General features: G+C 44.9%; 1 non-coding gene across 1 annotated transcript; it reads left to right on the top strand.

The window, feature by feature from the left end:
- The first annotated feature begins 3,685 nt into the window (after positions 1–3,685).
- TRNAE-CUC (transfer RNA glutamic acid (anticodon CUC)) lies at positions 3,686–3,757 on the top strand. Its single transcript has one exon. It is a non-coding gene; the product is annotated as a tRNA-Glu (tRNA).
- Positions 3,758–21,836: the final 18,079 nt, after the last annotated feature.

Genomic DNA, 21,836 nt, shown 5'->3' with positions numbered 1-21,836 from the left:
CCAACTAATGCATACATCAGGGAATCATAGAATTGTCAGGATTGGAAGGGACCTCAAAGATCATCTAGTTCCAACCCCCCTGCCATAGGCAGGGACACCTCACACTAGATCAGGTTGCTCAGAGCCCCATCCAGCCTGGCCTAAAAAACTTCCAGGGATGGAGCTTCCACCACTTCCCTGGGCATCCTTTATCTCAAAGTTGATTGTGTAATGCACATAAATCATCCCTGAAACTAGACTGGAAACCTACTCAGATTAATCTGTAGCTCTCAAAGGTCTCTTTCAACCTAGTTAATTCCATTCCATTCCATTCCATTCCATTCCATTCCATTCCATTCCATTCCATTCCATTCCATTCCATTCCATTCCACTCCATTCCATTCCATTCCATTCCATACCTTAGTGCTTCATGCAGCTCCATGTTGTTTAGGAAACTATTGTTAATTCCACTGAAGTAACAGCTGCTTCTCTTTTGACATCACTACCTGTTTGCTGTGTTATCCTATCAAACTGGCTGACTGCAGTGCAGTCTCTTAGTCTTGCATACTGGAGGGGAATAAAAATGGTTGATGATGCATAGTGACCAAAAGGCTTGAGGCAGATTTTTACTTGTTGAATAAACCAACCACTTCCAAGGTGTGTTTCCAAGTGCAGACTGTGTTTGCAGAGGGTTGTAGGATCTGGTCTGTGATGAATGCAGGAGAAGGCAATGATTATTTGCAACCTTGACAGACTCTTTCAGTTGAAGTTCTAAATAGGAGGAAAATGGATCCTTTACAGAATCATGAAGGTTGAAAAAGACCAACCATTACCTAACCCTCCCAGGGCCTCTACTACCCCATATCCTCAAGCACCATATCTAGGCAGCTTGTAAACATATCCAGGGATGGTGATTCAACCATTTCCCTGGGCAGCCTGGTCCTGTGTTTGGTAAATCTTTTGGAATAGAAGTTTTTTCCTAATGTCTAACCTAAATTTCCCCTGGTGTAACTTGACACCATTTCCTCTTGTCTTATCAGTTACTTGTGAGAAGAGACCACCCCCCACCTCTCTAGCTGAAAGGAGTTTGTACTTGTAGAAAGCTGTAAGGTCTCCTCTCAGCCTCCTTTTCTTCAGACTAAACAAATCCAGCTTCCTCATAAGATATTTTAGAGAACCTTCACCAGCTTCATTGCCCTTCTCTGGACCTGCTCCAGCACCTCAATATCTCTCTTATACTGTGGCTTCCAAAGCTGAACACAGCACTCAAGGTACAGCTTCACCACTGCCAAGTACAGTAAATCACTTCTCTAGCCCTGCTGGTCACACTACTGCTGATGCAGGCCAGGATGCTATTGTCCTTCTTGGTCAACCTTTTAGGAAAGGCCCACCAAAAGTAGAACCTCTGCCACATGTCTGTCCTTCAGTGCTTTGGAGCTTAGTGCAAAGGCAGCACTGTGTTGCCCAGGGCAGCCCAAGCTGATCAGCAAACAACACAGGTGGATTTTAACCTCTGAACATCTCTCTCCGGCAATAAAACACTGCTGTTCATTATAAATGTATAAAAGATAGAAAAATCAAACAAATGTGCTGTTCCTACAACACAAAACATGCCTTCCTTCCTCTGCCTGTCTGTGCTGAGGCAATTAGTGGGGTGCTTTGTTTCTGGTCTTGGACCGTATGGCTCAATCTCAACCCATATGTTACAACGATGCTATTGAAGGTGATTTGGAAAGGCACCCTGATTGAACAGCACAGTTGGCTGGCTAGGAAATTCAACATTGTGACTTAATGTCACAGTATGAGTCAATTTGGAGAGGTGGCTTTGTCTGGGGGAGCTCAAGACACGTTTGATTTTGATAGCTGAATGAAGCACGCAAAATGCAAACGCCACATGCATAAAGCCATGTTTAAAAAAACCCCTACCTATAGGGGATAAACTTCCAATTTGTTGGCAGACCATCCACAGATACATTCTAGAGGAAGACAATATATATATCTGCACTTAATTATCTGTGGCCAACCTGATGAGAATTCAAATTCACCTCACTTTGCCTTGTGCAAATAGAGAAATTGAACCCGAAAACTTCCAGTGCAATTTGCTGCTGAGTGCTCTTCAGATAACACATGAACTGGCTGAAGGGAGGCCAAAAGTTTAGAGAAGATTTATATCTTTCCTGTGGTGGTTTGACATAGGTGGCAGAGTAATCTGGAGAAATCCTGCCCTGCAATATCTCTTCATTACGGAGGACCTACAGAAGAGAAATGAAGAAATGCAAACTAGGACCCTAGCTACACTACAGCGTCTCACAGAATTGCAATAATTAGGCCAGTCCAGGCCGTGAATGAAAGCTGTAAGCCATCTTGTGCAAAAGAATGGGTCATCAGGTCAAGTCCAAGAGGCATTAACACAAGGCAATTTTCTCCTGCCCCAAATCCAAACTGATATGGCAGCTGGATCTCAGCTGTCGTTCAGAGGAACAGAGAAAACAAAACATTCCCTCACCTTGGGGAACTGATTTTGCAAACCCACAGTGGTGGCTAGCTTCCTTTCGCTTAGTCTTTTGCCCTCATCTTCACAAGGAGTGTTTAGAATCAGTGCTAACTAGCAGTCACCGATATTACTGCCTAGCCTGGGTATTTTTGGGAGCTCTCTCTTATTGCAGCCATTGAATAATACCTTAGTTCTGCTAAATGCTTTCATTCTTTCAAAGAGAAAAGGAAGGCACAATAGGGAATATTACCGTGGTATCCTGGGGTGACATTTTATCCTCCTTCTGTCATGAGCTGAGAGGCAAAGGAAGCATAAAAAAGAGAAATGAGCCATAAAAAAAAAAATGAGCTAAAGATGACAGTTGGCTCATTGCATGTCAGAAGTGCCATACAGCACCAGAACATTGCCTTCAGTCAGCAATGACATCAGTGTGTCCGTGTCTTCACCATTATTTTACTGGCTCCATCAGAGCTAACTGGACACAGCACTAGTGTGCCCAATCATCACTTGTCAATCTCATGCTAAAAATAAAGTTCAGCTGCCTTCAAGTTACTGGAATTCTTGACTATTTGATATGCTGGCAACTCTGTCACTTTAATCCCCTTCATCACTCCTGAGCGATACAAGCATTTCAGGTAAGCTACGATGTGAGACATACTGAACCTCAGGGAGTTTTGGGAATAACTATAATAAATATAGAAAGAAAGAGTGGAAAGGAAGATTTAACCAGCATCCCCCTATGTGGTTTGTCTTCCATGCTGGTTTCCTGTCTTGACACATCCTTTACCAAAACCCCCTTGTGGTTTGCAAAAGATGTGCTCAACATTTTTACCCCATCCTTCTAGATGCCAGCTGGAATCAAACACTGAAGGTAGAATAGAATAGAATAGAATAGAATAGAATAGAATAGAATAGAATAGAATAGAATAGAATAGAATAGAATAGAATAGAATAGAATAGAATAGAATAGAATAGAATAGAATAGAATAGAATAGAATAGAATGACTAAACCAGGTTGGAAAAGACCTTCAAGATCATTAATTCCAACCTATCACCCAACACCATCTAATCAACTAAACCATGGCACCAAGCACCCCATCCAGTCTCTTCCTAAACACCTCCAGTGATGGTGACTCCACCACCTCCCTGGGCAGCACATTCCAATGGTCAATCTCTCTTTCTATGAAGAACTTTCTATAAAGCACCGTGAGGTCCCTGGTGGTCTAGTGGTTAGGATTCGGTGCTCTCACCGCCGCGGCCCGGGTTCGATTCCTGGTCAGAGAAGGTTGTTTTTCTCAGCCTGGAGAAGAGGAGACTCAGGGGTGACCTTATCACTCTCTACAACTACCTGAAGGGAGGTTGTAGACAGGCTGATGATGGTCTCTTCTCCCAGGCACCCAGTACCAGAACAAGAGGACACAGTCTCAGGCTGCACCAGGGGAGGTTCAGGTTGGATGTTAGGAAGAAGTTCTATACAGAAAAAGTGATTGTGCTATGGAATGGGCTGCCCGGGGAGGTGGTGGAGTCGCCATCATTAAAGGTGTTCAGGAGGAGACTTGATGGGGTACTTGGTGCCATGGGTTAGCTGTTTGGGTGGGTTGGATTGGTTGATGGGTTGGACACGATGATCTTGAAGGTCTCTTCCAACCTGGTTTGGTTTATTCTAGTATTTGGTTTTTTTATTCTAATAACTTCTTCCTCACTTCCAGCCTAAACCTCCCCTGGCACAGCTTGAGACTGTGTCCTCTTGTTCTGGTGCTGGTTGCCTGGGAGAAGAAACCAACCCCCACCTGGCTACAACCTCCCTTCAGGGAGTTGTAGACAGCAATAAGGTCTGGCCTGAGCCTTCCTTCTCCAAGCTAAGCAGCCCCAGCTCCCTCAGCCTCTCCTCATAGGGATTGTGTTCCAAACCCCTCACCAGCTTTGTTGCCCTTCTCTGGACTCATTCCAGCAAGTCAACCTCCTTCCTAAACTGAGGGGCCCAGAACTGGACACAGGACTCAAGGTGTGGCCTAACCAGTGCTGAGTTCTCAGTTTAGCAGTCACATATAAAATCTTGTTAATTTCTGAACCAAAATAATAACCTGGATAAGTTTCTTTCCTTCTTGTGTTTTTCTAATTTCTTTTTTCTTCTTCTTTTTTCTTGTTTTTCTTTTCTTCTTCTTCTGCTTTTTTTTAAACCTTTTCCATATCATAGCAATTATCAACCTGTAGTGAAATTTGTGTGAATATTGTGCAGTGACCTTGATATCCAACACTGGTTTGCAAGCTGCTGAGTTGATGGGTACACCCCAAGAGGTGTCAGACACAGGGAGAAAAGGTGGAAGAGTAGCTGGAAGGTAAATAAAAAGCTCTTTTTAGAAGCTTGTAGCAGCTCCATGGAGGAAGGACTGGTGGGTGACTATTTACTTTATTTTGGGGGGGAATTCTCTTGGGATTTTTATTGTATGGGGCCAATTTAAAGGGTGTCAGTTTTCTGCCCTTTCTTTTCTCTCCCGTCTTGCTACTTCCTAAGGAAGAAAGCAGCCTTAGCTGTCTCCTGTTGACTTGTGTAGAAGGAACACAAGTCACAGAATCATAGAATCAAATAGAATCGAATTGAATAGAATAAACCAGACCAGGTTGGAAGAGACCTTCAAGATCATCACGTCCAACCTATCATCCAACACCACCCAACCAACTAAACCATGCAACCAAGCACCCTGTCAAGTCCCCTCCTGAACACCTCCAGCAATGGTGACTCCACCACCTCCTTGGGCAGCCCATTCCAATGGGCAATCACTCTCTCTGTGTAAAACTTCCTCCTAACCTCCAGCCTAAACCTCCCCTGGCACAGCCTGAGACTGTGTCCTCTTGTTCTGGTACTGGTTGCCTGGCAGAAGAGACCAACCTCTGCCTGTCTACAACCTCCCTTCAGGTAGTTGTAGAGAGCAATAAGGTCACCCCTGAGTCTTCTCTTCTCCAGGCTAAGCAACTGCAGCTCTCTCAGCCTCTCCTCATAGGGCTTGTGTTCCAAGCCCCTCACCAACTTTGTTGCCCTTCTCTGGACATGCTCCAGCAAGTCAACATCCTTCCTAAACTGAGGGGAAACCAGGTTGGAAAAGACCTCAAAGATCATCAAGTCCAACCTATTACCTAATACCTAACACCTCCTGACAACTAAACCATGGCTCCAAGTGCCACATCCAACCCTTTTTTGAACACCTCCAGGGACGGTGACTCCACCACTTCCCTGGGCAGCACATTGCACTGCAGATTACCACAAATCCCAAAGCACCCTCAGCATCCACCTGCAAAAAAAACCAGACACTTGTTGCATCCAGCCAAAGGCAGATGGATAATCTTGCCAGAAGCAAAATCCTTGCTAATTACCCTGCTTCACTTCCATTATTAACCAACACAAACTATCAGCACAAAGCTCAGAAAAGAGGAACACCGAAACAGTTCTAAGGTGCTGGGGGACAAAAAGGAAAGAGGCTTTAGGTTCACTGAAATAATCACTCAGTTCCTGAAGGAGATCACAGTATCACAGTATCGCCAAGGTTGGAAGAGACCTCAAGGATCATCGAGTCCAACCTGTCACCACAGACCTCATGACTAGACCATGGCACCAAGTGCCACGTCCAATCCCCTCTTGAACACCTCCAGGGATGGTGACACCACCCCCTCCTGGGCAGCACATTCCAATGATGAATGACTCTCTCCATGAAGAACTTTCTCCTCACCTCGAGCCTAAACTTCCCCTGGTGCAGCTTGAGACTGTGTCCTCTTGTTCTGGTGCTGGTTGCCTCGGAGAAGAGACCAACCCCCCTTCCTGGCTACAACCTCCTTTCAGGTAGTTGTAGAGGGCAATGAGGTCACCCCTGAGCCTCCTCTTCTCCAGGCTAAACAATCCCAGCTCCCTCAGCCTCTCCTCACAGGTCTTGTGCTCAAGGCCTCTCCCCAGCCTTGTTGCCCTTCTCTGGACACGTTCAGGTGTCTTGATGTCCTTCTTAAACTGAGGGGCCCAGATGCAGAAGCTACTTCTGGTTTTCTGCATGTTTTCATCATTTCTCTATCCTGTGCCCTTGGTGAGCTATCCAAGCAAGGCAGCAGAAGGTGGACACAGAAGTTTTGCATTCGAATCTCCCTTACATATAAATTTGTGAGGCTCAGTCTTTAAGCCCATTTGAACACACCCAGTTGCCTGGCTTTATTATTTTTTTTTTCAACTTTGATGTCTTGCTTTCTTCTTTATCTCCTCTGCAACAGCTGGCAGCACTGCTGCCAGATGCCACCAAAGTCTATGGAGTATTAAAACCAGGCCTGCCCTAACCCTGGGCTGGAAAGAGTGATGATGTCTCAGCAGCCAGAGGACACAGAGGAAACGAGTGAGACAGAAGGAGCTTGTCAGTGAGTTACAACTTCAAACTAACAAAATAACAAACCTGAGCTTCAAAATGCAGCTTGGTAGCTCCAACAGGAAGCAGATGTACACACATAAATTTTGTAGTTAGTGTTCTTTGGTGGGAATTAATTTTCTGAAGCAATTCTTGGACTTTGCACATGACTTTGCAGAATATGTCTTAAACACACAGAAAGAAACCCCAAACCCATGAGTCTGGAGGTGTGATGCACAGCCAAATCTTTTTCTGAAGTCAGACACAGGCACAGACTTCTTCCTTATTAGGGGCCAAAGGCAAAGTGATGTTATTTTGATGAAGAATCCTGTCTGGCAGATAGCCATGTCCACACTGGATACTTCTCACCTGTCTGGTGAGGTTAAAGCATGCTGGTCCTACAGACAATAACATCCAAGGTTATGCAAACCCATAGGTATGTCCTCTCTTCATCAAGTTACAGCCTTTAGCACAAGCTCAGAGCAAGGCTCAGCCACCTCCATAACTATGCATCCTAATGGCAACTCTGCTCCATCAGAAACTGGTGTGGTTACACCCATTAGTGGCAGCAAAAGGATATAGCCAGATGATTTCCTAGAAGCTAGTTCACAGTGATGGTTCACTTGCACTCCACGTCAGATGATTCTGATTTCTGGAAGCTTCCACAGGGTTGCGGTAGAGTTACCCCTTTTGATCCCCTCTCTGAGTTGCATCTCGTGGTGCACCATTGAAGCCAAGTAGCCTGAAAGTGAGCAGAAAATTATTTCCAGGGCATTGGCTGTTCACTTGAGCATTGAAGCTGAGGCAATGGCTACTGATAAGCCAATTGGAATAGGTGATGGTAAGGAGTTGAAGCCAAAGCAGTCCAAGCCAACAAGATCACTGGAAACCATTCAGTCTCTGAGGACTGCCCTACTGCACACAAGTTTGGAGCTCAAAAAAGGCAGGCAGAATCTCAAGAGGTATGAATCAGACTAGTTGAGCAACACTGGAAAAACATTGCTGCAAAGCCCAAAGTTCTTTGCCTTATCACATCCAAAGCTTATTAAAGCAAAATACTGCAAAATGGCAGAGAAACAGAGAAAAGCCTGATCCAAATCGATGTTTGGAAGAAAGAGTTGACAAAGAGCATAATATATATTCCAAGCATCCTCTTAGGAGCACACTAATTTTGTGCAGACATTCCTGAACAGGAGATAAATTCATAAAAATGTCCTGTCACTGGGTTTCTGAACAGCATGGAAACTCCTGACTTAATTAGTTTCCAGGCACCACTCAATCCTCTCCTTTCCCTCCTTCTCCTCTCATGACCAGTTAAGAGCAGCCACCCCTCCTCAGTCTCTCTGCAGGGATTAATTCAGTCATCTATGTTATGCAGAGACTAGAATTGCCCTGAGAGTTTCCTAGGTAGAAAGAGAAAGTGGAAATAAAAAGCAGCTCCCTGCATGATTTGTGAAACATGCAAAATACAATAGCAATAAAAATAGTAATGAGCTCATTACAATAGAAATGGTCTCATTAGCAGTGCAAATGCCAATCATATACATGGCCAGGTTCTTGATGGTGCAGGGAGTCTTCTAAACACTGTCCTGCCCTGCACTGGCAATGCTCCTGTTGAAACCCATGAAATTCTCCCAGTCCTTGGGGAGCTGTCCTTCCCTTTCCCTGTCTCCCCACTGTGCAGGATATAATACCTGGAAACACAGCAGGTGGAGAATCAGATGAGATCTGGTCCTTACCATCCAGGCTTTTGCTACAACAAGAGGAGTGGGAAGAGGATTCCATTTGCTGGCACAAAACATCCTGAGTATGGGAAAATGGGAAAATGCATTTGGAAGTATTTTAAGTGGGAGGCAAACAGTTTTCATCAACATGCTAACAAGGAATGCAGGGGATTTGCAGATGAGCAGTGAGAATGGGGATTACAAAGCACCTTCAGAGGGTTTAGGCCAATGAGTTGGAGCACTGTGTGCATCCTGCTGCTCAAGACATACCTTTCAGGTGAATGCAATGAAGGACGGTGATCTTTGCCTGTGGCTGGAGCGTGGCTTCATCTCTCTGCTACAGCCAAGTGGTGTGGCTTCTTCACTTGCCAATTTTCAGGCAGAAGTATCACCTTAGCTGAGAACATGCTGGCCAATGGTCCTGCTGGGTGAGAAAGAACAGCCAGTAGATGGGGGAAAATGAGGGCTGGCAATGAGAAAAGGTGTAGGAAGGTCATCTCTGGCTTCTGAGAGCCTTCTGCAAAGGAAACTCAGTCCTGGTTGCTCCTAGATTCTGTTTGTGCAGGGACAGAGCATGCCCAAGCTCTGGAAAGCATGCTGTGTGAAGATCAGTTGAGAAGAAAATGCCCATTTCACTCTTTTTCTGTCAAATGTTTACATACACAGCTCCTGAAAGCTACATGTGAGCAGCTTCTACCAATGTGTTTATCTGTGTGTTTGACAGGACATTTACCTTCATTTTCCAGATCAGAAATTGTACCTTAGAAAGTGCAGAGCTAAATCAGCACAAGACTTGGTGTGCTCTTGGCTGGAGGTCTCAGAAGTTCAGCACTTGTCTCTGGGCAGCAATAAAGGTGACATGTAGGCTTTCCTTCTGGCTAACATCTGTCATTCTTAGCCTACACACTACCTCTCATGGGTCACTCCTTTTCTCATGACACATTTAGATGCCTCAGGGATCAGCTTTCACAGGGCCTAGATTTTAGGGAACCTAAAATGATAGATACTGCAGAACTACAGTTCCTCCACACACAAACATCTCCATGACTTTTCCACAGCCATACATACATAGAATACATATACATGGAATAAACCAGACAAACATCCCCAGTAGAGCAGGGAGTTAAGATCATAGGATCATAGAATCAATAAGGTTGGAAAAGACCTCAAAGATCATCAAGTCCAACCTGTCACCCAAGACCTCATGACTACTAAACCATGGCACCAAGTGCCACGTCCAATCCCCTCTTGAACACCTCCAGGGATGGTGACTCCACCACCTCCCTGGGCAGCACATTCCAATGGCTGACAACTCTCTCTGTGAAGAACTTTCTCCTCAAATCAAGCCTAAACTTCCCCTGGCAGAGCTTGAAGCTGTGTCCTCTTGTTCTGGTGGTGGTTTGCCTGGGAGAAGAGACCAACCCCCTCCTGGCTACAACCTCCCTTCAGATAGTTGTAGACAGCAATAAGGTCTCCCCTGAGCCTCCTCTTCTCCAGGCTAAACAATCCCAGCTCCCTCAGTCTCTCCTCATAGGGCTTGTGCCCTTAGCCTTGAGGGCCAGGCTGTGCTGTAATTGCCAACCAGTAGCCCCCACATAGAAAATGCTTTTTTAATTTGTAACCCAGGCTACCAGAAATATACAACTCCATCAAGATCTGCAAGGAAATAATGAGCCACACTCTTCAAAAATGTACTTAAGGTTGAAAGTGATTAAAGATGCTCCAGCCTGCAATTACCTTTACTCACTGATGCTCTAAACGGTTCATTTTTCACATCGTTCCAGGAAGTTGTAACTTCTCAAAGCAATGTTTCTGGTAATTATAGGAGAGCAGCAACAGCAGCCACTGAGCATTATCTAATGCTGCAGTAGAGGCAGAAATGCTGCCTTCTGCAGATGCTACAACGAATGCAGGGATGTGGCAGAGAGACAGCACCTGGTATGGTTGCTCAGTACCTCACTGCTTGGGACTGCTGACCACTTCCCAGGACTTCAGTTCATTTCATACTTAGGAAGGCTTAACTCTGCTTGATCTGTGTTTCTGAGACCAGCTTTGGCAGCTCCCAGTACAGTTCAGAAAGGCATCACTCCCTTTTTCTGGGTCTGAGTTAAGTTCCTGTCTCTCTGAAAGCTAGCCTAGGAATAAGAGAATGCTTTCAGCAATGAATTTTTAGGCTCTCTACTTTTTAATGTTAAAATATAGTTGAAGTAGCCCCTCTCCCAGGCAACCAGCACCAGAACAAGAGGTCACAGTCTCAAGCTGCACCAGGGGAAGTTAGGCTCGAGGTGAAGAGAAAGTTCTTCACAGAGAGAGCTGTCAGTCATTGGGATAGGCTGCCCAGGGAGGTGGTGGAGTCACCCTCCCTGGAGGTGTTCAAGAGGGGATTGAACGTGGCACTTGGTGCCATGGTTTAGTAGTCATGAGGTCTTGGGTGACAGGTTGGACTTGATGATCTTTGAGGTCTTCTCCAACCTTACTGATTCTATGATTCCAGACACATCTGACCACTAAACCTCAACAATCTGTGGTTCTGAGCAACCTGATCCAGCATGAGGTGTCCCTGCCTGTGGCAGGGAGGTTGGAACTGGATGATCCTTGAGGTCCCTTCCAACCCTAACAATTCTATGGCTCTATGGATCTGCCTTCACCTTTGTGGCCTTTACTGCTGCCCTGTTTTATTAATCCATTTTCATTTTCAGACAAATGTGACTTGGTTTTCTTGTTGCAAAAGTAGTGCCACTTCAGTCTGACAAATGTATTTGGAGAGATACCACACTGCTTAAATAAAAATAGAAAGAGAAATAAATGTTTAAAGAATCCCAGGCACTTGAGACGTCTCCATACCAGACAGTGTAATTGCAGGACCTAATGCTGTGGTTGTCCTGGCTACCTCTGTGCCTAATCCAGGGCAGGGAATGAACCTGCTACAGCTCTAATGGTGGCTGTATCATGCTCAACAGTTTGTGACAGTGAAGAACATAACTTTTATGGCTGTGGGCTCCCCTGGCTGGGAGCTGTCTCGCTTTACAGGCATACCTACGATGTACACAGAGCATTAGTTTTACGTGTGCTGTGGGGAACTGATTGGTCATTTCACTTCTGCTTCCTGCTTTGCTACTCACCTCCTCGCCAGGACATCCTCACTCCAGCTTTTGTCAGGTTGCTGCCACCTCTGGCACAGCATCAAGTGGTCATACTTCCAGGAAAGAGAAAGAGAAGGTGTGGTGGGTTGAGATTTTCCCCCAACATCAACCTTGCCGGACCAGCTCAGTTGGAAGCAAATGAAAGCTGCATTTACAGGCAAAAATGCAATCTACACTGGAATGCAATGAATGTGTACAAAATATACAGGATTCACAATATGTACAGGTATTTACAACTAACAAACAGCACAGGAACCCCTCTGGGCAGAGGGCAGAGACCGGGGAATCGACTAGCTTCTCCTGCCCTGCCTACCCAGCCCCCCCTGTACCAAAGGGAGAAAGGACAGAAAAGCAGAGAAGTTAATACCAAAACAATGCAGCCAAGGTCAAGCCAAAGCAAGTCAGTATCTCTTCAGAGAGAAGAAGTGAGAAGTTGTTTCAGTACAACCAATCTTATGGTAGACATATCTCCAATGGGATTGTTTAGAATTATCTCATTTTCCCTTTTTACACCCAATAGTAATTTATTTACATATTACTACCTTTCTGCTCAAGATCTGTGAAAAAAATTAAAGGCATAGCCTAAAACTACCACAGAAGGAAAGAAAGGAGCAGTGCTAGCAGACTGAAGTTGGTTTGGAGACCCAGGGCTTCAGGCTCTGCTCATTATGCCTGGGTGCAGCTGGGCTGCGACACATCACTGCATTTATGATGAAGTCAGCCTTATGCTTCATTAAGACAGCCATCACACACAGACATTCGGTGCCTTTTACTGCTTTGGCTATGAAGTTGAAAGCACAGGAAGGAATGAATTATTTACTATGGTTCTGTTACATATTGTGACTTAGAAACAAAAAATGTGCAGACACATTCCCCTTGCATGTCCAGGCTCAGCACTGAGCGCCAGCCTACTCTTCCTTGTACCTCCTCCTGGGCTGTTTTCACACCTATTCCTTCTACCTACTTCTCAAATTCTATTTGGTCAAATGTGCTTTAAAGACAGACCAGATCCATAACTTGTCTTACACATGCCTGATGCAATAGAATAGAATAGAATAGAATAGACCAGACCAGACCAGACCAGACCAGGTTGGAAGAGACCTTCAAGATCATCAAGTCCAACCTATCATCCAACACTAGATAATTAACTAAATCATGGCACGAAGCACCCCATCAAATCTCTTCCTAAACACCCCCAGTGATGGTGACTCCACCACCTCCCTGGGCAGCACATTCCAATGACAAATTACTCTTTCTAGGAAGAACTTTCTCCTCACCTCCAGCCTAAACCTCCCCTGGCACAGCTTAAAACCGTGTCCTCTTGTTCTGTTTCAGGTTGCCTGGAAGAAGAAACCACCCCCCACCTGGCTACAACCTCCCTTCAGGCAGTTGTAGACAGCAATAAAGTCTCCCCTGAACCTCCTCATCTCCAGGCTAAGCAACCCCAGCTCCCTCACCCTCTCCTCCCCAGCTTTGTTGCCCTTCTCTGGACACCTTCCAGCATCTCAACATCTTTCCTAAACTGAGTGGCCCAGAACTGGACACAGTCCTCAAGGTGTGACCTAAGCAGTGCTGAGAACAGGGGCAGAATAACCTCCCTGCTCCTGCTGGCCACACTGTTCCTGATCCAGGCCAGGATGCCATTGGCCTTCTTGGCCAACTGGGCACCCTGCTGGCTCATATTCAGCCTAGTATCAACCAGTACCCCCAGGTCCCTTTCTGCCTGGCTGCTCTCCAGCCTCTCTGACCCCAGCCTGTAACACTGCATGGGATTGTCGTGGCCAAGAACTTGTGGTGTGGGAGATTATAGTTTTTTTTTACAGAGGTCTTATTTCACCCTTAAACACAGGGCAGTGATCACAGCTGCTGAGTTTGGGACTTTTCTCTCAATAAAATAGCAATAATTTGTTTTTTTATCTGTGTGGGAAGTACTGTGCACAAACAACACTGTAAAAACAGTAAATGTCACCATTCCTAATAATTAGCCCTGTTGCTAATGCTAGGAACTTATCTCAAGAAGAAGAAGAAGGATAAGTAGAAGAAAGCTTTTGCAAGATGACTTGAGCTCATTTAATCTCAATAATTTATCTCCCCTATAAGGGAAGATATATTAGAAGCAGAAACAGGGGTGGGGGGAAAGCATAAATGATTTATTAATGCAGGTAACAGAGGTAGGAAGGTGAGGGTGCTCTTTGACTTTACAGCAGCCGTGAGCTAGCTGGCTGGTTGCACAGGAGGCTGCAACACTCTGAACAGCTGCAAGGTTATGTGCCTGTGAGTTTGGGCAAGAGACAAGTTTTCAGTTCAGCAACAGCATCCCACACTGTGCTGCAGAGTCTCCAAAGCTTGCAGAAACCAATTTACTGGTGAGAAGTTTTTGACGGTTGGAGGTGCCCCAAATTTCAAGCCTAGCTAAAACCCTCTAGGACTGGTACAGCCCTTTGCATCAGTGGCAGGTCTCTCTTCCCACACTCAGTCTGAAGCTGCCTCACATTTCTCCTGCTCACACAGGTCATTTAGAGAGATCTCTGCTTCTAAAGCACAGAAAGACAGCTGAGAACACAAGTTAGCAAAAGGAAATGAAGGAACAGCAACTACCCGATGATTAATGCTACCAACATGAACCTTGCTGACAGCTCAGAGCCTGGGCACCTTTGCTAGAACAGATTGACTTCATCTCTTGAAACATGGAAACTGAAAAAAAAAGGAAGCTGCCCACTGGGAAATGTCTAAATCCACAGAAGAGTGATGAGCATGTTTGGGCTGGAGAAAATTTCTGGCAATGTTTGCCACTCTTCAGCTGGGTGCTTAACAACCACTCAGCTCAGCATGCAGACTTTGGGCTACCAGTGTCATGTCTATTGCCTGAAAAGTCAAAGGCAGCAGCACGTGAATTGATCTCAATCTTTTTCCCAGGTAGTTTGGAACCATTTACCAAGTTGTATTTTTCCACCCTGACCTATATTTCTGGTGATGATTCATTTTTTCCTGCTTTTTCTCTCTCTCAAAGGACGGCAGACTGCTAGAGCTTTGTCTAGGCTGCATTTCCCTGACTATTGCCACATGGCAAAAAGGCAGCGCCATGTGCCATGATTACATCCAGGGAGCAAAATGCTCCTGGACCACCCAAGCAGAGAGCCAGAAAATCAGTTTCATTGCTTATCAATAGTTCTTTTCCATGTTCCACTCCCATCTCACTCTCCTGAAGAAGTTACAGAACTTTAGTATTGTCTCAAAACACTGGAGATCAGCAGGATTTCAAGTCCTGATTCATAGCTCATAAGAACTTCAAAGGAGAAATCCCAGTTTCTCAAGATTCTGTTTCTCATCTTTACATTTGGGGGCTGGCCACAACTGACTTTCTGATAAGGAAAAATAAGCACAGCCCAAGGAGCCTGACTTTGGGAGCATCCTATTGGGCTGCAGCAGAGAGAAGGCTTGCACAACATCTTCTAATGATTTATCTTTTGGGGCGGAGGAACATCACCTCTAGGAATTCAGCTTTATTGGATACTCTAATCTGGAAGAGATAAAAGCACTTACTAATTACTGCTGGGTTTTGTTTCTTTGAAGAATTGGGTTAAATCTCTTTTGAAAGCAGATGTCTGTGTGTGCTCGTTAGATGCATAATTGAATTTGTTTAGGACTTTCCCCTCTTTTAGGGTTTTGTTCTAATGATATCTGTGCTTTTTGTTGTCTTCTTTCCCCACAGATATGAACTCTTGATTCACTCTAGACTTCTTAATTTAGGATAGGATTGGATAGGATAGGGTAGGATAGGGTAGGGTAGGGTAGGGTAGGGTAGGGTGGGGTAGGGTAGGGTAGGGTAGGGTAGGGTAGGGTAGGGTAGGGTAGGGTGGGGTAGGGTGGGGTGGGGTGGGGTAGGATAGGATACAATAGACTAGAATAGAATAGAATTAACCAGGTTGGAAAAAACCTTCAAGATCATCAAGTCCAACCTATCACCCAACACTAGGATAGGATAGGATAGGATAGGATAGGATAGGAGAGGAGAGGAGAGGAGAGGAGAGGAGAGGAGAGGAGAGGAGAGGAGAGGAGAGGAGAGGATAGGATAGGATAGGATAGGATAGGATAGGATAGGATAGGATAGGATAGGATAGGATAGGATAGGATAGACCAGGTTGGAAAAGACCTTCAAGATCATTGAGTCCAATCTATCACCCAACACTAGGATAGGATAGGATAGGATAGGATAGGATAGGATAGGATAGGATAGGATAGACCAGAGCAGGTTGGAAAAGACCTTCAAGATCATCAAGTCCAACCTATCACCCAACACTAGGATAGGATAGGATAGGATAGGATAGGATAGGATAGGATAGGATAGGATAGGATAGGATAGGATAGGATAGGATAGGATAGGATAGGATAGGATAGACCAGGTTGGGAAAGACCTTCAAGATCATTGAGTCCAACCTATCACCCAACACTTATCAACTAAACCATGGCACCAAGCACCCCATCCAGTCTCTTCTTAAACACCTCCAGTGATGGTGAGTACCCCAGGAAATGAATATCAGTACAGAAGAAAACCACCTGACTTCTGAATCCAGTTCCATTGTATAGTAAATACACTATCATTTAAATAGTGAATGATTATTGGATGGCTTTTAAAGAAACACCTTTTGAAAGCAAGCACTTAACAATTTTTCTCATGCCATCAACAAAATAGTATGTGACAAATAGTTTCTGAGTCCTTTCATGCTATGAATGACATAAACAATGAGGGTTACTTCATGCAGCAACACAGAACCACCATCACAAGTCTGGATACATTTATTTCTGCATTCTGGAGTTTGCCCCAATGAACATCCCCAGGTTGAAGCATCTTCTTTGGGAGCCTTATTTCTAACTCTTTTTGGTTTTCCCCTCTTGAAAATTCACTCCCCTAAAAAAAGCCCCAAACCCCACAACAAACCCCAGGTGCTCCTCTTGCTTTCCTGTTTAATAATGATGAGATTCTTTTTGGGTTTACTCATGGACATTTCCTGACTGAAAGCTCTATTCATGCTACATGGGTGAGAGAACTCAAAACATCTACTTTGACAATAAACTATCATCCTTTACTTGCCAAGCACAACCATACACCTTTGCAGAAGCAGAGGAAATTGGACTGAAAGGGAACTTGGGAGGTCGTTCATTTCATACTTCTTTTCCAAGTCAGGACCAACTCTGCCTACATCATTCCTGACATCTGTTTTTCTAACCTCCAGTGACACTAGGTGCACAACCTCCCATGGCAATTTCTATTAATATTCAACAGTTCTCACTTGTAGAAAATGTTTTCTTAATGCTTAACCTACATTTCCTGAGAGGCAGTTTCAGCCCTGTGACTTCTCCTCCCGTTCACATGTATTTGATCTCGTTAAGTCTATCCAGCTGAACTGCCAAGAGCTTTCTGCACTTGTGTCCCTCGAGTTCCTCTGCAAGTACAGACCAGTTCTGAAAAACCCACCCACTGAGAGCTAGGCCTAAAAGTCAAACAGAGATCAGCTCTTTGTCCTGCCCATGCCTGGCATCTACTGAGGTTTTGCTATGTCCAAGGCAGGGGCACAAGATACACTTAAAAGTGCCACACACTGCACTTAACTGCACAACTCCCTTCCACCTCACCATGCAGCACAACAATGTTCTTTTCTTCTGCTCTAGGTTACACATTGATGTATTTCAGTACTGGCTATTTACTTCTGCACTAAGCAGGATAATATGTGGGTGATGTACTACAGATGGACTCTTCCCTCTGCTGCACCCTGAAAATACCACCCCCAAATAAGCAATACCTCTAGTTTGCTGTACAAACAAAGAAAAACTTTGAGTGACTGACCTGTTTCTTATCTAGAGGATGAGGATATATACATTGCTATTGACTCATACATGCTACCATGAAATGAAGACTAATAGCACCCTGGCAGCTGGCCTGGCAGGTTTATTCGAGTCCCTATGCTAAAGACAATGATTAAAAAATAAAGGAGAACGATATTTTTGCAAAGTGCTCTGAGATGCATGTCTGAGGTGTGCTCTGTTTTAGCATTCTCAGGTCTAGGCATCATCTTGTGAGTCTATAAAAACACTGCATGAGTGGAAGCAGCTCAAGTCTTCATGGCCAAGTAGCCCAAAGAGTTTCTTACCTCCCTAAGGCAAGGGGGTAAAAGATCACACTTCTGGCATCCGCTCAGATGCCACTTCTGGCTCAGCTTCTGCTCTACCTCTCTGAAGTAGCAGCCACAGCAGCATTGGCTTTCCAGGGCTCTTCCACAGGCAAAGCAGCCATCTGTGAAGCAGAGCAGAAAACAGCTGGGTCACAGCTATTTTGATGCTCCCAGCAGTTGCAGTCATTTTGCACGCCCCTAGCACTGGCCCTGCCTGGTTATTAATATCTGTTTTCAGCCTTGTTATTACCACTACAAATATTCTACATAACAAAGGAACTAGTGCCTTCTCAGAAGTGATTTTTTTATTTATTATTATTTTCATTTTCTACAGCTACTACATCCTGCTGTGATGAAAAGACAAATATTCTTAGCGTATTAATGGGTGAGATTTCTTCGTGCTGGGTGATGTGGGTATGAGGAGCTATGGTCAGAACAAATTGGGTGTTGCAGTCAGCACAGGGAATCACTGCCTGAGGCAGTAGGCTGAACATGAGCAGGCAGTGTGCCCAGGTGGCCAAGAAGGCCAATGGCATCCTAGCCTGTATCAGGAATGATGTGGCCAGCAACGAGGAAGTCATTCTGCCCTGTACTCAGCACTGGTTAGGTCACACCTTGAGTACTGTGTCCAGTTCTGGGCCCTCAATTTAAGAGGGATATTGAGACACTTGAACATGTCCAGAGAAGGACAATGAGGCTGGGGAGAGATCTGGAGCACAAGCCCTATGAGGAGAGGCTGAGGGAGCTGGGGTTGCTTAGCCTGGAGAAGAGGAGGTTCAGGGGAGACCTTGCTCTCTACAACTACCTGAAGGGAGGTTGTAGCCAGGTGGGGGTTGGTCTCTTCTCCCAGGCAACCAGCACCAGAACAAGAGGACAGAGTCTGAAGCTGCACCAGATCAGGTTTAGGCTGGATGTTAGGAAGAAGTTCTTCACAGAAATAGAGATTGCCCATTGGAATGTGCTGCCCAGGGAGGTGGTGGAGTCATCACCACTGGAGGTGTTTAAGACGAGACTGGGTGAGGCATTTGGTGCCATGGTTTGGTTGATTAGATGGTGTTGGGTGATAGGTTGGACTTGATAATCTCCAAGGTATGTTCCAACATGGCTAACTCCTATTCTATTCTATTCTATTCTATTCTATTCTATTCTATTCTATTCTATTCTATTCTATTCTATTCTATTCTATTCTATTCTATTCTATTCTATTCTATTCTATTCTATTCTATTCTATTCTACTCTACTCTACTCTACTCTACTCTACTCTACTCTGTTCTACCCTACCCTACACTACCCTACCCTACCCTAATCTACCTACCCTATCCAATCCAATCCAATCCATCTAGAAATGCTGGCTTCTCTAATCCTAAAGCAGTTGTAGCCTTGAAGGCACAAGCCCTGAAAGTGTGGAGGTCCCACAGTGTGACAGAATAAACTGGGAGGAAAGCAGGGAGGATCTATCAGACCACAAATGAGGAAAGGATTGGAAGCTTGCCATTTTTTTTTTTAATTGATTCCAAGTGATTCTGTTTCTGGCCTCAGGCAAATGAAACACTGAACAACAAAACATCATCGTTTGGGGCCACAAAAAGATTTCTTCCTCAGCCCCAAGCTGAAACACTTTTGCTTTCTTTGATCCTCTGGCAGGAAAATAAATAACAATGTTATGGACACATTTGGCTATTTTGAACTGGGGGAAAAAAGATAATAAAAGGCCTAGAATAAGTTGTTTTGTTGTTCCAGGTTCTGACCAACTTTCTTGTGAAATTGTTTCACAAATTTGCCTCAAATTGTAATTATTGATTAGTTTTTTAACTTGGACAACTCCTATCACAACATCTCACCTCAAACTTTTGGTTTTCTTTGGCAGCACCCCAGAAATACATCATAAAGACTGTGTTTCCATCAGACACTTCACTTTTGGTGAAGCAGGCGCTGAGATTGAAAAGTTTCCAAGGTCAGCTTAGCACTCCCTGCACTTGGGACTGGAGTGTTATGACCCTTTAAGGAGGGAACCATCAGGCCTTCTGTTGGAAGATGTTTCTGAGGACAGATAGCAGAAACAACAGTTAAGAGCAGAGCAGACAGAGCTGAGCAGGCATTTGGCATGACTCCATTGACCTCTGGATGAGTCTTGCAGCCCCATGATCCCCTAGTTATTGAGGTGACTCATCAGGTCCCCCAGTGCAGACCAAGGTGTTGCCACTCTAAGTCACAGATAAGTAACAAAATAAATCTTGTTCCTAAGGAGCTCACCTTTTGTTTTCACTGCCAGCTGAAAGGAGCTAATGAATATTGACCTGGGAACCCTGAAACTTTTCTCCAAAAAGATGGTCAGCTTTCACCTTTCTGCAGGAGATGTGACTGCAGCACTCTCAGCCATGCTGAGGTGAGAGAGACAGAAAGATCTTGACTAGTAAGAACAAAAGCTTATCCCTGCTCTCCATGGGGAGTAACCAATAAAAGCTCTTCAAAATTAAGACCTGTAAGTCATATTGCATCAACTCTGTAAGCACAGTCATAACACTCAGTCTCACAAGGTTGGACAATGGCCCCAACGCCACAACACAAAACCTCAGACACAGAGGGCCAAGGGAAAGCAACACAGAACTAGGGAATGCACAGTAATTACCACAGAATTTCATTTTTTATATATAATTATCATTTCTTGTTTTGTTCCTTAGCTTATTTTCCAGCAACATAAATATACTGGCACTGTCTCTCTGACTTACGAATCATCACACTTCGCAGCTTCCACCACCACTCCATTTGTAGCACACCCCTGAAGAAGGAACGTGATGGAACATCTGATTTACAGGTGAAAAACAAAGCCACAGTTTCCAGAAGGCACCAGGTCCTTATCCTTGTCCTGCACTGTCAACAAGTACTCTTCCCCAGGCTGGCTGACAGAGGCAGAGTACAGTGGCAGGGTAAAGGGCAGCTTCAGAAACAAGATACCTTTGCAAACAGAGGACCTCAGGCAGCTGTCCTTGAGTTTTGAATGTGTCAGAGGCCACCTGAACACATTCCAGAGCCTGATTAACTCCCCTGAAGATGGCTAAGAAAATACACACCTGAGTTGGGCTCCTCTCTTCTGCTCATATGGCTGTGCCCTACTCATGGCATCACCCCGAGCGAGCTGGCTCTCCTGGCTCGCTTGAAATTGAAGTGTTTAGCAATTGCTTGTAAATACTGAAACAGATCTAATGATTCACATAATCAGGGAAAAGAATCCCCCCTGCTGCTTCCCAAAGAGCAGGCAAAATGGCCCTTTGCAGCAATGCCAGAGAGAAAGGCATGTGCCACCCCAATCCCATACGGACAACATGCAAAGTCTCTCACTTGCTCTGCAGTCTGTTGCCAGCCCCACACCTCATTGCAGAAAAATCACTGGGTTTAGAGCTGCTCAATAAAACACACAGGCCCAAATCACTGAATTCTCTGAATCCAAATGCTACTCACGCAGAACAACTCAGCCATGACCTCTTCCATCAGCTGCCTTAAAGGAGGGTAAATCACAGCAGTGATGAGGTGTCCTGGAAGCCAGGCTCCCCTGTCTTCTCCCTGTGTTGCTTCACTCCTCTGGAGCTCATGGAGCTGAAAATAGGAGTGATGGCAGCATGAGTGGCATTGCTTTGTGGCTTCCCAGCATCTCACTTACACGGTAATGAATGGGAAGTGAAAGCTTCTTGGGCTGACAACCCCCAAAGAGATCTGGGGAGCTGCAGGTTTCTCAAATACCTATTAGAGGAGAGAGTACAAAAAAAAAAAAGCTCTTAACCACTCTGTGCATCATCAGATCCCATCTAAGGTGCACAAGAAAGATAGTTGTCTTTAGGCTGCCAGCTCCTGAAAGCACTACCTTTTCTCAATTTTTCTATACTTCAGTTTCTTTTCTCCCTGCTGCCATTCTTACCCCAGAGTGTCCTCACCTCCTGCCCCACCAGCAT

This window comes from Melanerpes formicivorus, unplaced genomic scaffold (assembly GCF_026170545.1).
Source record: "Melanerpes formicivorus ecotype bairdi unplaced genomic scaffold, bMelFor1.0.p_v2 SCAF_14, whole genome shotgun sequence".
NCBI lineage: Eukaryota > Metazoa > Chordata > Aves > Piciformes > Picidae > Melanerpes > Melanerpes formicivorus.
The sequence above is the reverse complement of the archived record's forward strand: the minus strand, read 5'-3'. Positions and strand labels throughout refer to the sequence as shown.